Source organism: Sapajus apella, unplaced genomic scaffold (genome assembly GCF_009761245.1).
Source record: "Sapajus apella isolate SASKATOON/1434 unplaced genomic scaffold, GSC_monkey_1.0 scaffold38, whole genome shotgun sequence".
NCBI lineage: Eukaryota > Metazoa > Chordata > Mammalia > Primates > Cebidae > Sapajus > Sapajus apella.
Window position 1 is genome coordinate 15,729,161 of NW_022436978.1, and position 20,091 is coordinate 15,749,251.

The 20,091-nt window shown below is 42.9% G+C and overlaps 1 protein-coding gene and 1 pseudogene across 6 annotated transcripts in view; one reads left to right on the forward strand and one right to left on the reverse strand.

Moving 5' to 3' along the window:
- IGF2BP2 (insulin like growth factor 2 mRNA binding protein 2) overlaps nucleotides 1-20,091 on the forward strand; it is a 176,343-nt gene that overhangs the window by 41,373 nt on the left and 114,879 nt on the right. The gene's annotated exons all lie outside the window — the stretch shown is intronic.
- Nucleotides 2,485-3,146, reverse strand: LOC116564914 (annotated as a pseudogene).

The window sequence follows — 20,091 nt, forward strand, 5'->3', positions numbered from 1 at the left end:
GCAACCTCTGCCTCCCAGGTTTAAGTGATTTTCCTTCCTCAGTCTCCTGAGTAGCTGGGATTACAGGCACGCACCACCACACCTGGCTAATTTTTGTGTTTTTAGTAGAGATGGGGTTTCACCATGTTGGTTAGGCTGGTCTCAAACTACTGACCTTGTGATCTGCCCGCCTCAGCCTCCCAAAGTGCTGGGATTATAGGCATGAGTCACTGTGCCCATCGTAACCATTTTAAATTGTGCGACTCAGGAGTATTAACGACATTCATGTTGTTGTGCAGCCATCGCCACCGTCTGTCATCAAATGCTCTTTGTCTTCTAAAACAAACTCTGTACCCATTAGACAGTAACTCCCCATTGCCCACCTCCCAGCCCCCGGCAACCACCATTCTACACATAGTTACTTTTTTAAAAATAAATGTTAAGATCTCAAAAAATGTTAGCTGTTGTTCCTCTTGATCAGAAGTCAGTAAACTCCAGCCCACAAGCCAGACTTGGTCAGTAATCTGTTTTGGTACGGTCCTTGAACTAAGAAAGGCTTTTACATTTCTAAAGGGTTTTAAAAACAAAACAAAAAATAGAGAAGAATTGCCTCAGAGGCAGTATGTGGCCCACAAAACCTAAAATATATTTATTATCTGGTCCTTTACGGAACAGGTTTCTCACCCCTGCTGTACATCTAATCTTTTTTGATCAGTGAGTTCTTTAAGACTTTGATTATTCTGGTAGATCTCTTTTAAAGATAGAAGAAAAAAAAAAGATTTTGATTAAAAAATTTTATATGTAGCTTTCCACATCTCTTAAGAGGGATGTGAACGTCTTGTCTAGACCAGGATCTCTCAATGGGGCCGTGTTGCCTCCAAGGGAGTGAACACTGGTTCTTGGGGGGAGTTAAATCTTAGCTGTTGTAATGACTTGCAGCCTTTCAAAGGACACAGTGCATCAGCAGATACAAAGTATATTTGTGGTATTAAAATTTCTTGGCGGGTGGTAGTAGGTGGCAATGGAGCTATTTGAAAAAAGAAAGTTTAATTAGGCTAATTGGGGAGCAATGATGAAAAATAAGTTTGTAAAACACTGCTTGAAACTGAATTCTGGAACACAGGGAATTTATCTTAATCTCTGAATACACCTGCATTTAGCAGAGAATTGAGAACATTTTCTTCAATCTATTAAATTTGTTATCTTGGCCGGGCGCGGTGGCTCAGCCTGTAATCCCAGCACTGTGGGAGGCTGAGGCGGGTGGATCACGAGGTCAAGAGATCGAGACCATCCTGGTCAACATGGTGAAACCCCGTCTCTACTAAAAATACAAAAAATTAGCTGGGCATGGTGGCGCGTGCCTGTAATCCCAGCTACTCAGGAGGCTGAGGCAGGAGAATTGCCTGAACCCGGGAGGCGGAGGTTGCGGTGAGCCGAGATCGCGCCATTGCACTCCAGCCTGGGTAACATTGGGGAGCAATGATGAAAAATAAAAAAAAAAAAAAAAAAAAAAAATTTGTTATCTTGTAGTTGAATGAAGGAAACCTTAGGTCTACTTTAGTGACCAATTCAGTCTAGAAATGGCTTACACAGTGAATTCTACACCCTGGAATTTATTTATTTATAAAGAGGCAGGGTCTCACTTTGTTACCTAAGCTGGAGTGCAGTGGCCCCATTGCAGCTCACTGTGGTCTCAAACTCTTGGGTTCAAGTGATCCTCCTGAGTAGCTAGGACTATGTGCCATCAGGCCCAGCTAATTTTTTTTATTTTTATTTTTAGAGGCAGAGTCTTGATATGTTGCCGAGGCTTGTCTCAAAGTCCAGGCCTCAAGTGATCCTCCTACCTTGATCTCCCAAGTTGTTGGGATTATAGACATGAGCCACCATACTCTGGACATTTTATTTTTAAAAACATCTTTTAGATCCTTTGGAATTTTGTCAGATGCTTAGTTTCCCTGATATATCAGACAGATGCTTCTTGCCTATTAGACTAGAATTCTTTTTTTTTTTTTTTTTTTTAAATCACTTGTTATTGACTCAGTGAAATGAGTGTCTAAGTGCTGGGGTATAAAGATCCTTAACCCGAAAGCTCCATGTAAGCTCCTTGCAGTCATGTCAACTCTTTTATTAATTTTTGTTTTTAAGAAGGAGTCTCACTCTGTCGCCAGGCTGGAGCACAATAGTGTGATGTTGGCTCACTACAGCCTCTGTCTCTCAGGTTCAAGCAATTCTCCTGCCTCAACCTCTTGAATAGCTGGGATTACGGGTATGCATCACTACGCCTGGCTAATTTTTGTATTTTTAGTAGATACTGGGTTTCGCCATGTTGGGCAGGCTGGTCTTGAACACTTGACCTCAAATGATCTGCCCACCTTGGCCTTCCAAAGTGCTGGGATTGCAGGCGTGAGCCACTGTGCCCTGCTCATGTCAGGTTTTTTTTGGGAGGAGGGGTACCATGTTTCTTTATTTGAAGAAATGGTACACAGAACTTAAATGGATGTGTTGGTACAACTTAGAGAAAAGGTGAAGGAAACCCCAACATGCACGCACTGCCTTGGTGACCAGGGAAGTCACCCTGTGGCTATGGGGAAATTAGCCTAAGGCCTAGCTTTCATTATCACTGTCTCCCAGGGTGTGCTTGTCAAAGAGATATTCTGCCAAGCCAGATTGGGGTGCTCCTATCTTGTGCAGGCTGGCCACGTGGTTACCCAATTCTTGGATGGATTTCACCTGCTCATTCAGGTAATGTGTCTCAATGAAGTCACACAAATGGGGGTCATTTTTGTCAGTGGCCAGTTTGTGCAATTCCAGTAGTGACTGATTCACAATTTTTCCCAAATGTAATGCACACTCTGTCGCATTCAGCCCGCTCCCCCAGTCATCATGGTCTGGATTCTTGATATCCTGAAGGAAGACATGGCCACCTCGTTGGTTCTGCAGCTTCATCAGTTTCTCAGCAGTTCCCTCTCCTCATGAAATTGGTGAAGAAAGTATTTGGCAAAGTTCTTCAAAGCCGCATCATCGTGGTCCAAGTAGTAAGACATGGACAGGTAGACATAGGTGTAGAGCTCCAGGTTGATCTGGCGGTTGGTGGTGGCCTCTGAGTCCTGGTGGTAGTTCTGGCGCACCTACGAGGGGGTCGTGGTCATCATGGCAGCGGCTAAGGAGAGGCGGCGTGGCGGCTGTGGTGGTAGCTATGCGCGGTGCTGGAGCGGTGGTGGGGGCCTTGAGGCCGTCCGAGGGTGCGGTGTCGAGCTGACGGAGGACTGGCTATGGGCGGCTGGTCGCGGTTCCCTCCAAGCACTGTTGGAGCAGGAAACTGTGTCAAGTCTCCACAAAGAACGTTTGGCTGTCAACTCTTAGTTGAAAAGAAAACACAGGTATATCATGATCTTACCCGAAAAATTAAGTCTGATTTAGAATACATAAATTTTGATAGCAGACCACTGAAATGTCCGGAATTTAGGTCATCCTGACTTGCCTCACAGCCACAGACCATCTTAGGCATCTCTGTCTCTCCAGTGCCTCGCACACAGTAGGTGGTTAGTGAATGCACCTCTGGGACTGGCGGTACTGGTGATATTTCTGCAGATGCCCACTGTACCCTGGAGTGCTTCCTCCTTACAATTTTTCTTTGGCCCAGCTTGCCCTCTCTCACAGACCCATTCCTGTACACACAGCCTGACTTGGTTTCTGCCACGAGTTGGCCTTTTCACTGCTTTTGTGGGGTTTGATGATGATGAATAGCAGGGGATCGCTGGAACAGCATTCACTGCATGGTGAAGGTGTTCACAGCATGAGCAGTGCTGATGCAGCAGTACCCAGCCCTGTGGCTGCTCAGAGGGTAGTGTGTGGAGGGTCCCTAAAGAGCAGCGTCAAGGATTCATGCCTCCTGCTGTGCTGCGGTGGCATTTGACAGGAGGGATGATCCATTCCAGTCAGAGTGCTGAGTGCTGAGGAGACTTCACAGAGATCCAGCAGTCAATGTTCCTCAAATATCTCTACTGAAATTCTCTTCAGAGCAGGATGTGCCAGGGGATGGAGGAGATTTCGACCAAAATGACTTCTGTAAATGCAAAGCTTGTCTCCTGCTTTATTTATTTACTTACTTATTTAGAGATGGAGTCTCACTCTGTTGCGATCTTGGCTCACTACAACCTCTGCCTCCTGGGTTGAAGTGATTCTCCTTCCTCAGCCTCCCGAGTAGCTGGGATTACAGGCATGTGCCACCACACCCGGCTAATTTTTTGTATTTTTAGTAGAGATGGTGTTTTACCATGTTGACCAGGCTGGTCTCGAACTCCTGACCTCAGGTTATCTGCCTGCCGTGGCCTCCCAAAGTGCTGAGATTACTGATGTGAGCCACCTTACTTGGCTGTTATTTAATTTTTTTAAATTTTAAAATATTAACAAATAGTGTATGTTTTTCATATGTATAATAACGTGTTTCTGGCAAGGTACTCTACTGTATGTTTGCTTTAATGTAAAAATATCAAAAAATATTTTAGAACCTCACAAGGGGTTGATGTTCCATGAAAATGTGATGTCCTTCATAATAAACTGGGGGGAAAGTGGACTACACTCTTCCTGCATCCGCAGCCCACCGCTCCGAATCCCTGGGAAGTCTTACATCATAGATGGAGAAGCATAGCTCAGCTACTGGTTATGCACAAATAGGTGCTAACCACTTCAGCCACTCAGGTCTGGGAAGTGGAGGTCTGTTTTTACATAAAGTGATAAAGACAGTGAGGTACAGCGGCAATGACCTTTGGCTGGTGACAAAGTAATACCTCTTGTAGGTTTTTTCTGGTTTATGTCCTGGAGTTTGTAATCACCTGCTGGGTTGGAATCCCTGGGAACCCTTTGTCCTGCCCTCAGGGGTGAGAATTTCACTTTTGCTGATCTTAGCAATCACGGTGGCTTTCCATCACCTTAAGTCCTCCTTCGCCTCTGCGGAGCTCCCTGTAACCCTGGAGAGGCTCAACCCATTCTCCTTCCTGAGGGCCACTGTGGAGTTAGACCTTCCCTGACCTTAGCAGAGGCATCAATCTGTTTTCAGTAAGAGTCCAGATGTTTTGAAATCCGTGTAGTGAGGGGCGCATTCACTTTTATTGCTGTTCATGGAACAAGAGGGACCACTCTGAGTTTGAAAGTATCTCGTGTGTCTCAACTGTGAATCATATATTGATAACCTTTAATCTCATCACTGTCCTTTTATCCATAAGCCTTCATAAGTTGTCTAGTTTCACCATGTTTTAGTGGAATTAAACTTGAACTAAAAACTATGTAATTAAGCAGAACTACTAATTGTGTTAGTAACTTGCTAACCCAAGGCCCACAGCTGACAGGTGGTTAATCCCTGCTATATAACGTCTTCATATGTGTCCTTTAAGATGGAGTTTAAAAAGTAACCACCACAAGACTTTGGGAGAACATCTCAGGTGGGTGTTATTTGGTGACCATGTTAGAAAGCCAGTGACTCCCACCTCCCAGTCCCCACCCTGGGATCCTGGTGTCCTTCATGTCGGCTCTTCTCTATGCAAGCCCTGTACCCTGTGCGTCTCATGCTTTGACATGTTCTAGCCACTGTGTGGACACAGTCATGCAGCTATTTTCAGATGAGGCCAGTGTAGGTATGCCCGTTAATTTACAGTCTGTGCTTATAGTTGATAAAATTACTAGGAAGAACTATTTTTTGGTGACCACCTTGTAAGTGCCATGGCGTAGTAGAAAGCCCTTTTCAAAGTGTCTCAAAATTAGTGGGTGGTAATATAACTTTCTATGTGTAAATGAATGTGAGTTTCTTGTATATGGTACATTAGAGAACACCACGCTCAAAAGGTTAATTCGAAGCAGAGATAGTCAGTGAAACCTGTCTCAAGATTGTTTGAAGCAAACATATGATGCTTCTGTTGTAGTTGAATGTCAGCGTGATGGAGAGGAAAAGGGGCAGATTTTGGAGTCATGGATCAATGTTAGAAATTAGCTGTGTGATTTTAAGTGAGTTTTAAATATCTTCCACCTGTTTTTTTCTCATCCAAGAAAAGGGAGTTGGGGGCTAATAATTCTCTACATCATTAAAAATTTCCTGGGACATTAAGTTCCTGGCATAAAGAGGGTGTTTTTAGCAGTACTCACTACTGAGGCAATCTCTTCACTCTTTTCTTCCTGAAAGAAGGAAGGAGTTGTCTTACTCTACTGAGTCAGGGTTTAAATTTAGCAAGATCTCAGAGCCAGTACAGATGTTTAAATGGTTATGGGAAATATGCCTTCTATTTGAAATGAGCTGTGTTTGATTCATATTTTTTATACTCTCTCTATATATATATTCTGTCCAATTCTAAAATATTTCAAGTAGCCAATTCACTTCTTAATCACACTGTGAACTCCCAGGACCTTATCCCACAAATGCAGCCCTGGTTAGAACTATTCAAAGAGCCTTTGATGCTTCAAACCCACTAACCCCATTTTGTACATTTCCCAAAAGCAAACATACTCATGCATATACACGCACACACGCATGCACACACATAGACACACAAAACTTGTGACCCACTTTTGGGAACAATGTTAAAGCAAACAAACAAAATTCTTAGAAAGTTGTGATGTGCTTAAAATAGTTGGATTTTTAAATGATTGAGGAACTTTTCCCATAAAACTTGGTGCTTGCTGCTATAAATAGAGGCATGTATGTGTGTCCAGAGATGCTTCTCTGTAGTCACAATGCTTAAAATTCGAAACATGCTGCAGTAAATGTCCACTTTGTAATGTCCACTTGTTTATGCTTATGGATTCCCTTCAAGAAGTCAGTATTGTATTATTTTAATATCCAGGATCCACTGGTAGCCTTTTAATCCTGTTAACACCAGACCTTTAAAACGAGTTTAACTTCACAAAGCCTGTAAGTCAGGTTGAGAATATTCCACATGAAAAGCTTCCAGGTGTCACTTACGTTTAGAAATGGGATTTTTCAGCCCATTGTTCAGGACAGACAACTAGATTCTCCCTTTTGTCCCTGCTCCTCAGACACTGTTTACATGTCACTAGGATATTTCTAATGCGTTATCACTGTTGAGGCTGGGAGATGGATACATAGTATTTGTCTGTTTTTGTATTTGTTGAATTTTGCCCCAATAAAAACAGACTTTTTTTTTTTTTTTTTTGGGAGATAGAGTCTCTGTCTGTCGCCAGGTGCCAGGCTGGAGTGCAGTGGCACGATCTCAGCTCACTGCAACCTCCACCTGCCGGGTTCAAGCAATTCTCCTGCCTGAGCCTCCCGAATAGCTGGAACTACAGGCGTGCACCACCACACCCAGCCAGTTTTTGTATTTTTAGTAGAGACGGAGTTTCACCATGTTGGCCAGGATGGCCTCAATCTCTTGACTTCGTGATCCGCCCACCTCAGCCTCCCAAAGTGCTAGGATTACAGGCGTGAGCCACCGTACTTGGCCAAAACAGACATTTTAAAAAATGCAGAATAGCTGGTGGAATTCATCCTTAATCTACTTTATGTTGAGAATAGGGCATTAGTATTTTTTTTTTCCAGTCTATTTCTTGGGTTCTTCAAGGCAAGATATTGGAAAAGTTAAAAAACTCAATCAGATTTTAGATCCCCAAAGTATACATATTATTTGAATTCTAATGTTTCTCCTGAGAATTTCTAACCTGAAGCTGCCTAAAAACTGCCTTAAAATGTTGATAGGTATTACATTTAAATATGGCAGTGTGGCAAATGTGGTGTAATTGAAATAATAGAGGACCTGGAATCACCAGATGTGAGCCAAGATCTGGCTTTGCTGCTTACTGGCTAGAAGGTCCTTGGACACATCATGCAACCTTTCCAAGCTGGTTTCTTTGGCTATAAAATGGGGACAGTATGTGCTCTGTGCATTTCTTAAGGATCTTTAAAATATATTATGATACATAGTCTGGTGAGTAATTCGTTTCAGTAGAATTCATATCTGTGGGAATATACAGCAGTAGACAGAATCACATATATGACATGCTTTCAAGTAGCTCATAGACAGATGAGAAAATCTACTTTTCTGTGTATACACAGAAAAACAAACATCCTACCACTTTTAAAGACATTTTTAAATAGTGCAGAATATACCCAGTACCAGCTGAATGTGTGGTGTGTTGGAGAAAAAATGGTCCGTCCCAACGTGCCTAATTTGCAAATAGCTACAGTTTGCCAAAGATCTTTAAATTTCTGTCCATCTTTCTGCAGCCTTATCCTGACCATATCTTCTCTCCATGAACTCATTTGGCCTAAGGAACTATAGAGCTGCTTGTAAAGTATTTGTCCCACAGATGATAAGTGATGTATTCTCCTTTCAGTAAATAAGCAAACAGAGCATTATAATCCTCTTTTAACCTCCCACCCCTAATCCAGGCTCCTGTCCGTCTTTCCCAGTTGTAACCACTGTTTCCTTTCGTTATCTGTCTTTTCAGACCTTTTCTCTTCCTTTACACATGTGTGTATGTATCCAGAGAGAATACATAATGAGGCATTTGTGTTTCTTTTCTTTTGCTTTAAACAACTGTCATACTAAGTGGAACATTCTACAACTGGCTTTTTTCACTCATGTCTAGAAGAACTTTCTGTGATCTGGCTCATTCATTTTAGCCTCTGTTTACTATTCTGTATTGGTTTGTTTTGCCATTTGCCTATTGTTAAGCTGTTTCCAATTCCAAACATGCTGCAGTAAACATCTTTGTAATATTCAATTATTTATGCTTATATACAAGTATTTCTCTAGGATATGGATTGACAAGTGGAATTCCTAGGTCTTAAATTATATACCTTTACATTTTATTGGTTAATGGCAAATAACTCTCCCAAGTAAAATGAACACTGTATTTCACACTTTGCTTTCTTCCCACCTTTTCAGAACGGCAATTAGGAGAAGCTTTCAGAGGACAGTTACGGTGGTCTAGAGTAGACCAGAGCTTCTGAAACCTCAGCATGTAGACTCCTTACTTGAGGATTTTGTTAAAATGTAAATTGTGACTCAGTAAGTTTGGAATGGGGCCTGGGGGTTTTAGTTCTAACAAGCTCCTAGGTGATGATCAGGGACCACACTTGGAGTAGGGAGAATCTGGAAAACATCTTGCTCCGGTTCATTTTTTTTATATTGCCTGGAAGTCACTTTCTGTGTGTGTGCACATGCATTAACTCAGGGACACAAGCATGTTTCCTAGGAAGCTACATTTTGCCAGAAGAATTTGGACCATAGCCCCCAGTCGTCTTGACCTTTAAAGTTAGATACTGTGAACACGTATGGCAAAATGTTGATGGTGATTGACACTGGGTGATGGGAGCGTGCAGATCTGTTGTATGTCTCCGGTTTTGTGCAGATAATTTTGTGGAAATGTTCACAATACACTTTGCAAATAGAAAAAAGGATCCCTTTGAAGTTTGCGTTATTCCTAAAGATTTTCAGCTTGGTACATGCTGCCATGCCTTTCCTAGATTTCCTGTGGTAGATGATTTGGAACTGTTTTATTTTACTCAGTAGTGTATTTTGACTCATGAGTTTTAATTTTAGCATATCAAAGTATTTCTAGAAGTTTAAAAATAACTGCAAAAAAGGGAGCTTTGTTCCATATCTGCCTACCTTAGCGGCTACAGTCAAATCGCCCTGTCTTCTTTATTCAAGAGAGGATACTATAAAGCATGGCATCTACCGTGATCACTGCATGATAGTGTGTTAGCCCTGGAGGCACTTTAGACAGCCTCTAAGGCCAGAGTGCCCATGTTGTTTTATTGGTGATTGTCTGAACACTGTTGTGTAAGGCTTTGGGGTCTCATCTGGGTTCGACAGAAAAGATTTCTGTGATTAGCTGGCAATGTCAGTCAAGGTGTGCTGGATTGGAAAATTACAGCACAAATAGCATGTATTGGTTGACTCTGGTTCAGTGAAAGCAGTTATTTTATAGTTGAGAAAACAGGACTCTGCCTCTTGGGTTCAAGCGATTCTCCTGCCTCAGCCTCCCGAGTAAAATGTACATGACCTGCCTTGGGTTCCTGGTTAGCAGAAGAGCTAGTCCTATAAAACCAAGTGTCCGGATTCCTAGTCTATTCCCTTCCTACTATCCCATCCTGATGATGAGACTCTGAGTAGCTATAGAGTACTTGCATGTTGAAGCAACTTGGTAGAGTAGAAGACATTATTTACCTTTTTTTAATAACTAGGTGATCTTGGGCAAATCCGTTAATCCTGAGAAAGAATATATAGCAGGTCCCAAATAATGTCATTCCATTTCACGTTGCGTCATTATAATTTTGTCAAGAAAAAAGTTGATTCCTGGGGCTAGCCACTGTGTAGAATGTGCACGTTCTCCCTGTCTGCGTGGCTTTTCTCTGGGTACTCCAGTTTCCTCACATATTCTAAAGATGTGCACATTAGGTTGATGGCGTGTCTAAGTTGTCGCAGTCTGAATGAGTGTGGGAGTGTGTGTGAGTGCCATGAGATGGAATGGAGTCCTGCCCAGGATTGCTTCTGGCCTTGTGCCCTGAGCTGCGAGGATAGGCTCCAGCCACTCTCAACCTTGTATTGGAATAAGGAGGTTGGAAAATGAATGAATGAATGAATATAAAATTATTGTAAAATAAAAGTAGATGGTAATCATACAAATGCATGACAGTAAATGATGCAGCATGAGAATACTCAGCGAGCCTCCACATTTGTGATTTTTGGTTTTTTTTTTTTTTTTTTTTTGGATGGAGTCTCACTCTGTCGCGATCTCAGCTCACTGCAACTTCCGACTCCCTGGTACGAGTGATTCTCCTGCCTTATCCTCCGGAGTAGCTGGGATTACATATGTGCACCTCCATGGCCAGCTAACTTTTTTTGTATTTTTATTAGAAACAGGATTTCACCATATTGGCCAGGTTGGTCTCAAACTCCTGACTTCAGATGATCCGCCTGCGTTGGCCTCCCAAAGTGCTGGGATTACAGGCGTGAGCCACTGCGCCTGGTCCTTGTGATTGTTATTGAACCGTGTGGTGATAGGAGATGCTCCTTACAATTTTAGCTTTTTTGTTTTATTCCTTGATTTAACCCACCATGATTATGACTGACATCACTCACTGATTCACTGAAAATTGGGTAAATAATTATCTTATTTTTATGAGTCTTTCTTAGATGTGTGTATAGCTCATTTATTGAAATGTTTTAAATTACAATTGTTTTGGGTATTTATTTGGAAGTTCGGTGATTTTGTTGTTGTTGTTCTTGTGGGTCAGTTCTCTCTATTCCATACTGTCTGTCAGCCAGGCTGGAGGGCAGTGGCGTGATCTCGGCTCACTGCAGCCTTGACCTCCTGGGCCCAAGCCGCCATCTTGCCTCAGCCTCCTGAATGGCTGGGACTACAGGCATGAGCCACCATGCTTAGCTAATTTTTTTGTTTTGGCTAATTTTTTATAAAGAGACAAGATTTGGCCATGTTGCCCAGGCTGATGGTTTTGTGACCAGAAATATACCTTAAGAATTTAACTCTTCTTTATATTAACTAGCCTGTGGTAAATTAGTTTTGTTACACATCCTTTTGCTTAAAGTTGCCGTTTCCAAGAAGCTATTGACAACATTAAGCGAGGACTTCCTGTAGTTTCTTCTTTTGGAGGTAACTATCTCTCTTTTCACTTTGGCCGCTAGGAAGCTCAGAGCTGAACTCACAGCTCTAATGTAGCAACTCTATAGCACCTTTTTGACCTGAATAATTGTATTCTAACCCTACTTTCTTTCTCAATCTGCTGCTGTCTTGACCTCCTAATCTAATTTCATGTTTTCTTTCCCTGGTGTATTCATTTCATTTATAGTATACTGTTTTATTGTATATCTTTACCATAAGCTGCCTCAAATATTTGTGAAACAGATGGTATATAAATAAAGAACATTGGAACGTTTGAGAAAGTTGTTGTTGACAAGACCGATGCAGATGAAAATAGTGTAGTTGTGAGAAAACGTTGGTTGCTGTGGCGTCTGCTCTTTTTTTCTCCCACGTACTCTTACCTCCCTGGCTGGTCCGTCTTCGTTACCTACAACCCCATGATGCCCCTGCTGTGGCTCTGGCTGCGTCCTGGACTCATCTCTTATCTCCACCTTCACCCTGGATTCACAAATGCAGATCCGTATTTCTGACTTCCTTCCTGCTGGATAGCTCCCATTGTCCCTAAAGTCCCTCAGCTCAGCACATTCAAAACTAGGCTCAACATCCTTTCCCCCATATCCTGCCTGCCTGGATCCCAGTTGCACACCATCAACTCATTTCTCCAGTCAGTAACCTGGTCCTCACTTTTTACTTTTTCCATTTTCTGATCCTTCACATCTACTCCACAATGAAGACCTGTCACTTTAAATTATAAACATGTTGTGGGGTCTGTTCTCTCTACTCCATACTGTCTGTAAGGCTCTTTGGGATTTTTAACGTATCCTTGTCCACCATGGGGTTTTTAGTTTATTTTTATTTATTATTTTTAGAGGCAGTGTCTCACTTCTGTCATCCAGGCTGGAGTGCAGTGGCATGATCATACTACAGTCTTGAATTCCTGGGCTCAAATGATTTTCACATCTCAGCTGCCCAGGTAGCTGGGACTACAGGTGTGCACTACCACACCCAGCTAATTAAAAAAAAGTTTTTGTAAAGATGAGACCTCACTATGTTGTCCAGATTGGTCTCAAACTCCTGGGCTCAAGCGATGATCCCACCTCGGCTACCCGAAGTGCTGGGATTACAGGCATGAGCTGCCTTGCTTTCTGCCTGTTGTTAGGCTGTTTCCAATTCCAAACATGCTGCAATAAACATTTTTGTAATATCCTATTACTTACGCTTCTATACAAGTATTTCTCTAGGGTAGGGATTGAGAAGTGGAATTGCTAAGTCTTCAATTATATACCTTTACATTTTATTAGTGCTTGGACTGGTTTGTTTGTTTTTTTTTTTTTTTGAGACGGAGTTTTGCTGTTGTTACCCAGGCTGGAGTGCAATGGCACGATCTCGGCTCACCGCAACCTCCGCCTCCTGGGTTCAAGCAATTCTCCTGCCTCAGCCTCCCAAGTAGCTGGGACTACAGGCGTGCGCCACCATGCCCAGTTAATTTTTTTTTTGTATTTTTAGTAGAATCGGGGTTTCACCATGTTGACCAGGATGGTCTCGATCTCTTGACCTCGTGATCCACCCGCCTCGGCCTCCCAAAGTGCTGGGATTACAGGCGTGAGCCACCGCGCCCTGCCTGGACTGGGGTTTTTATTATTGCAGTCATCTTCACTCAGTCACCTTCTCCTTTTGTTTCCCTCACCCAGCCTGTTTTGCCCCACCGTCAGTGATCTCCATTTCTCTTCAAGCTAAAGATTTCTTAGACGTTTCATACATTTGCTTTTGCTAAGCTCATTAGTCGTATATTTTGCCATTCCCCAACCTTGCCCAGAATGGTGTTACCTCTTCTGTTCTGTTGGTGCACTGCAGTCCACCTTTCTCCTTGATCATTGTCCTTCCTTGGAATTCTCAGGCTGCTGCTTTGGCTTGTCAAGATCCTTTGAACATCTCTGTTCTAGCTCTTACCACTCTGTGATATGTTGTTTAAGGGATCGTTTTCCACTTGATTGGATGCTGTTTGGAGGGTCCAGATTGCTGCTTCTGGGTCTCTGTCTCCAGAGTTTAGCCCCATGTAAGCTAGCATAAGTGTTCATTAAAATGTTTGCTGAATGAAGAAGACACTGCAATTCTTGGAACAACTCCTTTAGAAAAAACAGGTAATATTAACAGTAATCACTTCGACAGTAAATCATCATTTACTGAACTCTTGCAAAGCATTTAGAACAATACCTGCCTTGTGTATTTTTCTCATAAAACTTCTGAACAATCCTGTGGGGTCAGCACTGTTACTATTCTTCTACAAATAAAGAAGCTGAGATGTAGTACTTAAGTAACGTGCTAGAGTTCATCTAGAACTCTAGATGAAGTGTTGGAGCCAAAATCTGAACCCAGCTTCCTCTTGATTGTCACATATACTGTCTGTCAGACTTACGTATCAATGGGAAAGCAGGAGTTGGCTCCATCGCTGTTCTTGAAGTTGTTTTTACCGTCTTAGCCTGTGATTTTGCAGTAGTAGAGGAAAAGCAGCAGACGTCTGAAACCTGGGGAAAGTCACTGAAATCCCACGCGCCCTGTGTAACTGTCGCCCTGCTCTTTCTTCTGCTCTGGACTGTCCATACCCTCCTGAGTCGTGTGAACTGGAATAAGGATAAGGCCATAATTATTTGCCCTTCCAGAAAGGCACACATTCTGACACTTCTCCAGAAAATTGTGTTCAGCTCTGTGTTAAGGAGAGGTAAAGAACAGCAGGCAGCTCTCACTCCAGCCAGAGATCAAAAGAGATTGGTTACTCCCCTCAGTCAGCAAAGTCAGGACTTCCAGGAAGGGAGGGCCAGAAGTGAGAAGAATTCTCTGTGAACAGAGGTGAAAAAGTGTTTGTGTTTGTCAGATCACTTGCATGAGTGTGCTCAACACATTAAAAAAACGGCGCAAGGGCTTTTAGAGCATTTGCTTTTAGAGTATTCGGACTGCAGGCAAGTACGATTGAGCTAATGAAAAGAAATTGTGAGCATGTAAGCCTAGGAAGTTACGCTAAGAAATTTCAGCAAACAAAGGAAAGTGGCCTGAGAAGATGAGTTGAGGATCGTAGAAAACTGTAGGGAGAAGGCCAGTTGCTCATTTTTCTGTGAGCAACTGATCATGTTTCTTTTGACCTTATAAATAAACCCCTCCTAGGCCTGCCCAACTTAGTTTTTACGTAGGAAATTTAAACTTACCTAAAGTCTCTTTTGTTCTGTTTTTAACTAAGTAATTATAAGCATAAACACCAAATTTTAAAATCATATATTTGGGGAAAGTTTTCTACTTCTAAAAATTATCTATTCATGTATTTCTCCATTCGAATGTGTAATCTGCACTTAAACTTTGTATAGGAACAATTTATATTTATTTAGTACTTTTGCCTTTTAAATCATTTGAAGGTCTAATAGATCATTCTATCTTAGCCAAAAGCACAAGTTCTGTAGTCTGTAGTGTTATAATAGTGATTATTCCTCCTTAACAATATAGAGAAGTAGGAATTATCTGTTTTACTAATGAACACACAAAACAGGTAGACAGCTCAGTGATAGGTGTTAGCATAGCTCATAGGACGTATGAAAATGTGGCCAGCTCTCTTTTTGGTTTGTCTGCTTCCCTGGTCCCTAGTGAAGAGATCTGGAAGGGTATGGTGCTGTGTAGCCACCTGGGTAGCAGTCACATGCTTTGCTGCTCTTGGGAACCTGACTGGTACCCTGACAGGGTTATCAGGCCTCCTGGAGGTGCCTTCTGTATTCACTTGGCAGGCACCATTTGAATCCTGGAGCTTGGGAAGCAGGGATGAAGCCTTCTGCCCATTTATTAATAGATGGCCCAGCCTATGACATTATTGAGAGCAGACATTTAGAAGGATGAAAGAGAAGGGAAGGGCCAGGCACAGTGGCTCACACCTGTAATCCCAGCACTTTGGGAGGCCGAGGCAGGTGGATCACTTGAGGTCAGGAGTTCGAGACCAGCCTGTTCAACACGGTGAAACTTCTGTCTCTACTAAAAATACAAAAGTTAGCTCGGCATGGTGGAGCACGCCTGTAGTCCCAGCTACTTGGGGGGCTGAAACAGGAGAATCATTTGAACCTGGGAGGTGGAGGTTGCAGTGAGCCGAGATTGCACCACTGCACTCCAGCCTGGGCAACAGAGCAAGACTCCATCTCCAAAAAAAAAAAGGGAAGAAAGGGAGTTGTGTAGGGATTATCTTATTGTAATGAAGATAATACAGTATGCTAAATACAGCTGTTATATGTATACAAAGCGTGATACAGTGGGGCCAACTCCTGGTTTCCCATTGATAAATAAATAGGGAATATAGAGGTGCTTTGGGAGGCCTGATAACCCCATCAGGGTACCAGTCCGGTTCCCAAGAGCAGCAAAGCATGTGACTGCTACCCAGGAGGCTACATAGCACCATACCCTTCCAGATCTCTTCACTAGGGACCAGGGAAGCAGACAAACCAAAAAGAAAGCTGGCCACATTTTCATACGTCCTATGAGCTATGCTAACTCCTATCACTGAGCTGTCTACCTGCTCTGTGTGTTGATTAGTAAAACAGATAATTCCTACTTCTCTATATTGTTAAGGAGGAATAATCACTATTGTAACACTACAGACTACAGAACTTGTGCTTTTGGCTAAGATAGAATGATCTATTAGACCTTCAAATAATTTAAAAGGCAGAAGTAGCACCGAAGTGCTGACTTGTGAAGGAGAGATGAGACTCTTTCAGATACAGAAGCATGAGTAGATATGTGGGAAAAGATAAATTTGAAAATACTTCAGATACTGTGTGGAAGGTTGATAAAGACCAAACTCTACGGAGCCGAGCCTTCTCTCTCGAGCAAGTAGAACAGCCCACTGAGTAAAACTTACAGTGGGGAAAACCTCTTTTAAGAAAGGCTCACAATATTCGTTATTCAGAAAACATTTTTGAGTGTCTAAGCATTTTTGTAGTATCGGCCAAGCATTACTCTAGGCACTGGGGCTATAACAGTGAGCAAAACAGGCAAATCTCTGCCCTTGTAGAGCAAACAATTTAGTGTAGACAAGCAGAAAAGAAACCAAATACATCCATAAAATGTATTGTCTAGAGCCTTTTGGTTCTGAGTAATAGAAGCAGAATCAAGCTAGTTAAGCAAAATGAATTGCTGTGAAGAAGTTTCTGACTGACTCTGTTTGGGGCAGATGTCTGCTCCTGATCCAATCAGATACGGCCAGTGACGGGGATCCAGCATACAAACACCACCTCCAGGAGCCCACCTCTGTGACAAAGAGGCCGTGTGAGCTGCATAGCCTCAAAAGGGGGTCTGTTATGGACCCCAGAGCTTTCTAGTTCCATTGTTTTCTTTCATTACCAAGAATAAGTATTCTAATGCAGATGATCTCACAGTATTTGAAATGGACAAGACTGCTTACTCAAACTTTTAAGGAAAAATGAGAGCACAGAAAGAAAAAGAGATTCACTAATTTATTGAAATTGTTGAGAAGTGACTGCAACCAGAACCTTGGTTATCTAGAAAGTTTTTGGAAAGTGGAAAGTTTACCTCCATAACCAAATGTTTTAGCAGTTTTGGGTATCCGTCTTTCTAAAATGGATTTCTCATTACCTACTTCCTTAACAGAGTCTCACAAACATATTTTAATTGTAAAACAGTGCTTACATTTAGACTCTTTTGTTTTTTTTGAGACACAGTCTCTGTTGCCCAGGCTGGAGTGCTGTAGCTTAATTTCAGCCCACTGCAACCTCTCCCTCCCAGGTTCAAACGATTCTGCAGCCTCAGCCACCCAAGTAGCTGGGATTGTAGGTGCACATCACCACACCCAGCTAATTTTTGTATTTTTAGTAAATAAGGGGTTTTACTATGTTAGCCAGGCTGGTCTCGAACTCCTGGCCTCAAGTGATCCACCCAACTTGGCCTCCCATAGTGCTGAGATTACAGGGGGTGAGGCACCGTGCCTGGCCCACTTATGTTCTTTTCAAGTTTTGTCTTAGACTTCTTTACTTTTTAAGTTCTGTGACTGTTCTTTGGATTTCTTTTTTTTTTTCTTTTTTTTTTTTTAAAAAGATGGAATCTCACTCTGTTGCCCAGGCTGGAGTGCAGTGACGCAATCTTGGCTCACTGCAACCTCCGCCTCCCAGGTTCAAGTGTTTCTCCTGCCTCAGCCTCCCAAGTAGCTGGGATTGCAGGCACCTGCCATTACGCCCAGCTAATTTTTTGTATTTTTAGTAGAGATGGGTTTTGCCATCATGGCCAGGCTGATCTCGAACTCTTGGCCCCAAGCAATCTTCCCACCTTGCCCACCCAAAATGCTGAAATTACAGGCATGAGTCACCGCATCCGGCCCTGTTCTTTGGATTTTTAAAAGCCATTTGCTGGGTGCCGTGGCTCATGCCTATAATTTCAGTATTTTGGGTGGCCAAGGGGGGAAGATTGCTTAAGGCCAAGAGTTCAAGACCAGTCTGGGCAACATAGTGAGACCCTTATTTCTTCCATAAAAGGATAAATTAGCCAGATGTGGTGCACGTCTGTAGCCCTAGCTATTAGAGAGGCTGAGGTGGGAGGATCGGTTCAGCCCAGCACTTTGAGGCTGCAGTGAGCTGTAATCGCGCCACTGCACTCCAGCCTGGGCAACAACAAGACCCTATCTCTAACTAAAAAATAAATAGAACAGAAGCCTTTCCATAGGATCATCTATTACAGCCTCTTTGTACTGCTCTGTGACTGCCTAGTGGGGCTCCTCCTCTTATAATTAATGTGCTGGTAATGAAGGCACCTCCGCCTTGGGTGTCACAGGTGTTACGGGAAACATAACAGACCTCTGGGTGAGTCTTGAGTCTGTTACCAATTTGCCAGATTACACAGATAAACACTTGAACTTCTCAGTCTTTTTAAAATCTGTTACCTTGGAATAAAGCTTTAGAGGGTCATTTGCTCCATTTACAAAGGAGCAAATAAGATGCTTCGGAAAATACTTTCCAGTGTATAAAATCCTTTTAAAATATAACCCACTCCTCCAACATGGTGAATATCATCTGTTTGCTGGTTTTGCCTTTCCTACCACATCTCGTTTCCCTGAGAGAGCTGGAGTTTCCTGTGAATCACCAGATATGCTCCCTGGGGTTGGTTGGTCGGTCCTATCTGACCAATCCTGAGTCCTAACTATGTTGGTGTGCTATGGCAGAACAAGGGAAGAGACTTCATTTTTCTGATGTAAATTATACGCCCGCCACCACATCCCTTCTTATGAGACATAGTTCTGTTGCCATAGGGAGCCTAAGAGGGAGACCATCTCCCTGTTCTGCTTCCTTGAGGACAGAGAGAGAAGGCTTAGGATTCGTTTCCCTTCCGGGAGTTCCCGAATCTGACTGGGTTTGTGTGGGCCTCTGGTGCACAGGGGCGGAACTTTGGAAAGAGGGATATAGTGGCTGCTGCCGTAGGCACTTCTTTAGATAAAATGTGAAAAGATGGTTTGTTCATTCTTAGTTTGTGGATTTTGCTTAATAGATAGGAAGCATGACAGAAACACAGACCTCTTGGTTCATGTGGTTTCGTGACTGACATGAAATTGTTTCTTTTTTTTTTGAGTCAGGGTCTCGTTCTGTCACCCAGGCTGGAGTGCAATGGCATGACCATAGCTCACTGGGCTCAATTGATCCTTCCACCTCAGCCTCCCAAGTAGCTGGGACCCACAGGTGTGCATCACCATTAATTTAAAAATTTTTCTAGACATGGGACCTTGCCATGTTGCCCAGGATGGTCTTGAACAAACCTCCAAAAGTGTTGGGACTATGGGCATGAGCCACCATGCCAGGGTGTCTCTAATCTTTGGAGACCATGGTTCCTCTGTCTGTAAAATGGACCTGAGAGCAAATTGAAGAGTGGCCTTTGAACTGAATACCTTCCCTTGGTCACAGCCTTCACGATTTAAGAGTTATAGGTTCTTCTGAATGTTTGCTATCTCTTCATAAGTTCTTCTTAAACAATAGATTCAACTTTTTTTTTCTTTTAATTTAGAGACAGGGTGTTGTTCTGTCTCTTAGGCTGGAGTGCAGTGGCATGATAATGGACATCTCATTGCAACCTCCAACTCCTGGGCCCAAGCCCTCCTCCCACCTTAGCCAATTTTCAAAATTTTTTGTAGAGGTGGGGGTTTTGCTGTGTTGCCTAGGCTGATCTCAAACTCCTGGCCTCAAGTGATTTTCCTGCCTCAGCCTCCCGAGCAGCACAGAAACTGCAGGTGCCTGCCACCACGCCCGGCTAATTTTTGTATTTTTAATAGAGATGGGGTTTCACCATATTGGTCAGGCTGGCCTCAAACTCTTGACCTCAGGTGATCCACCCACCTCAGCCTCCCAAAGAGCTGGATTACAGGCATGCGCCACTGTGCTGGGCTTAGATTGAACCTTTTAAAGGTGCTTATTGATCTATCCGAAGCTTCAAAGAGAAGGCACGATACTCCACCACTAGAGGGCATTGCTGTCC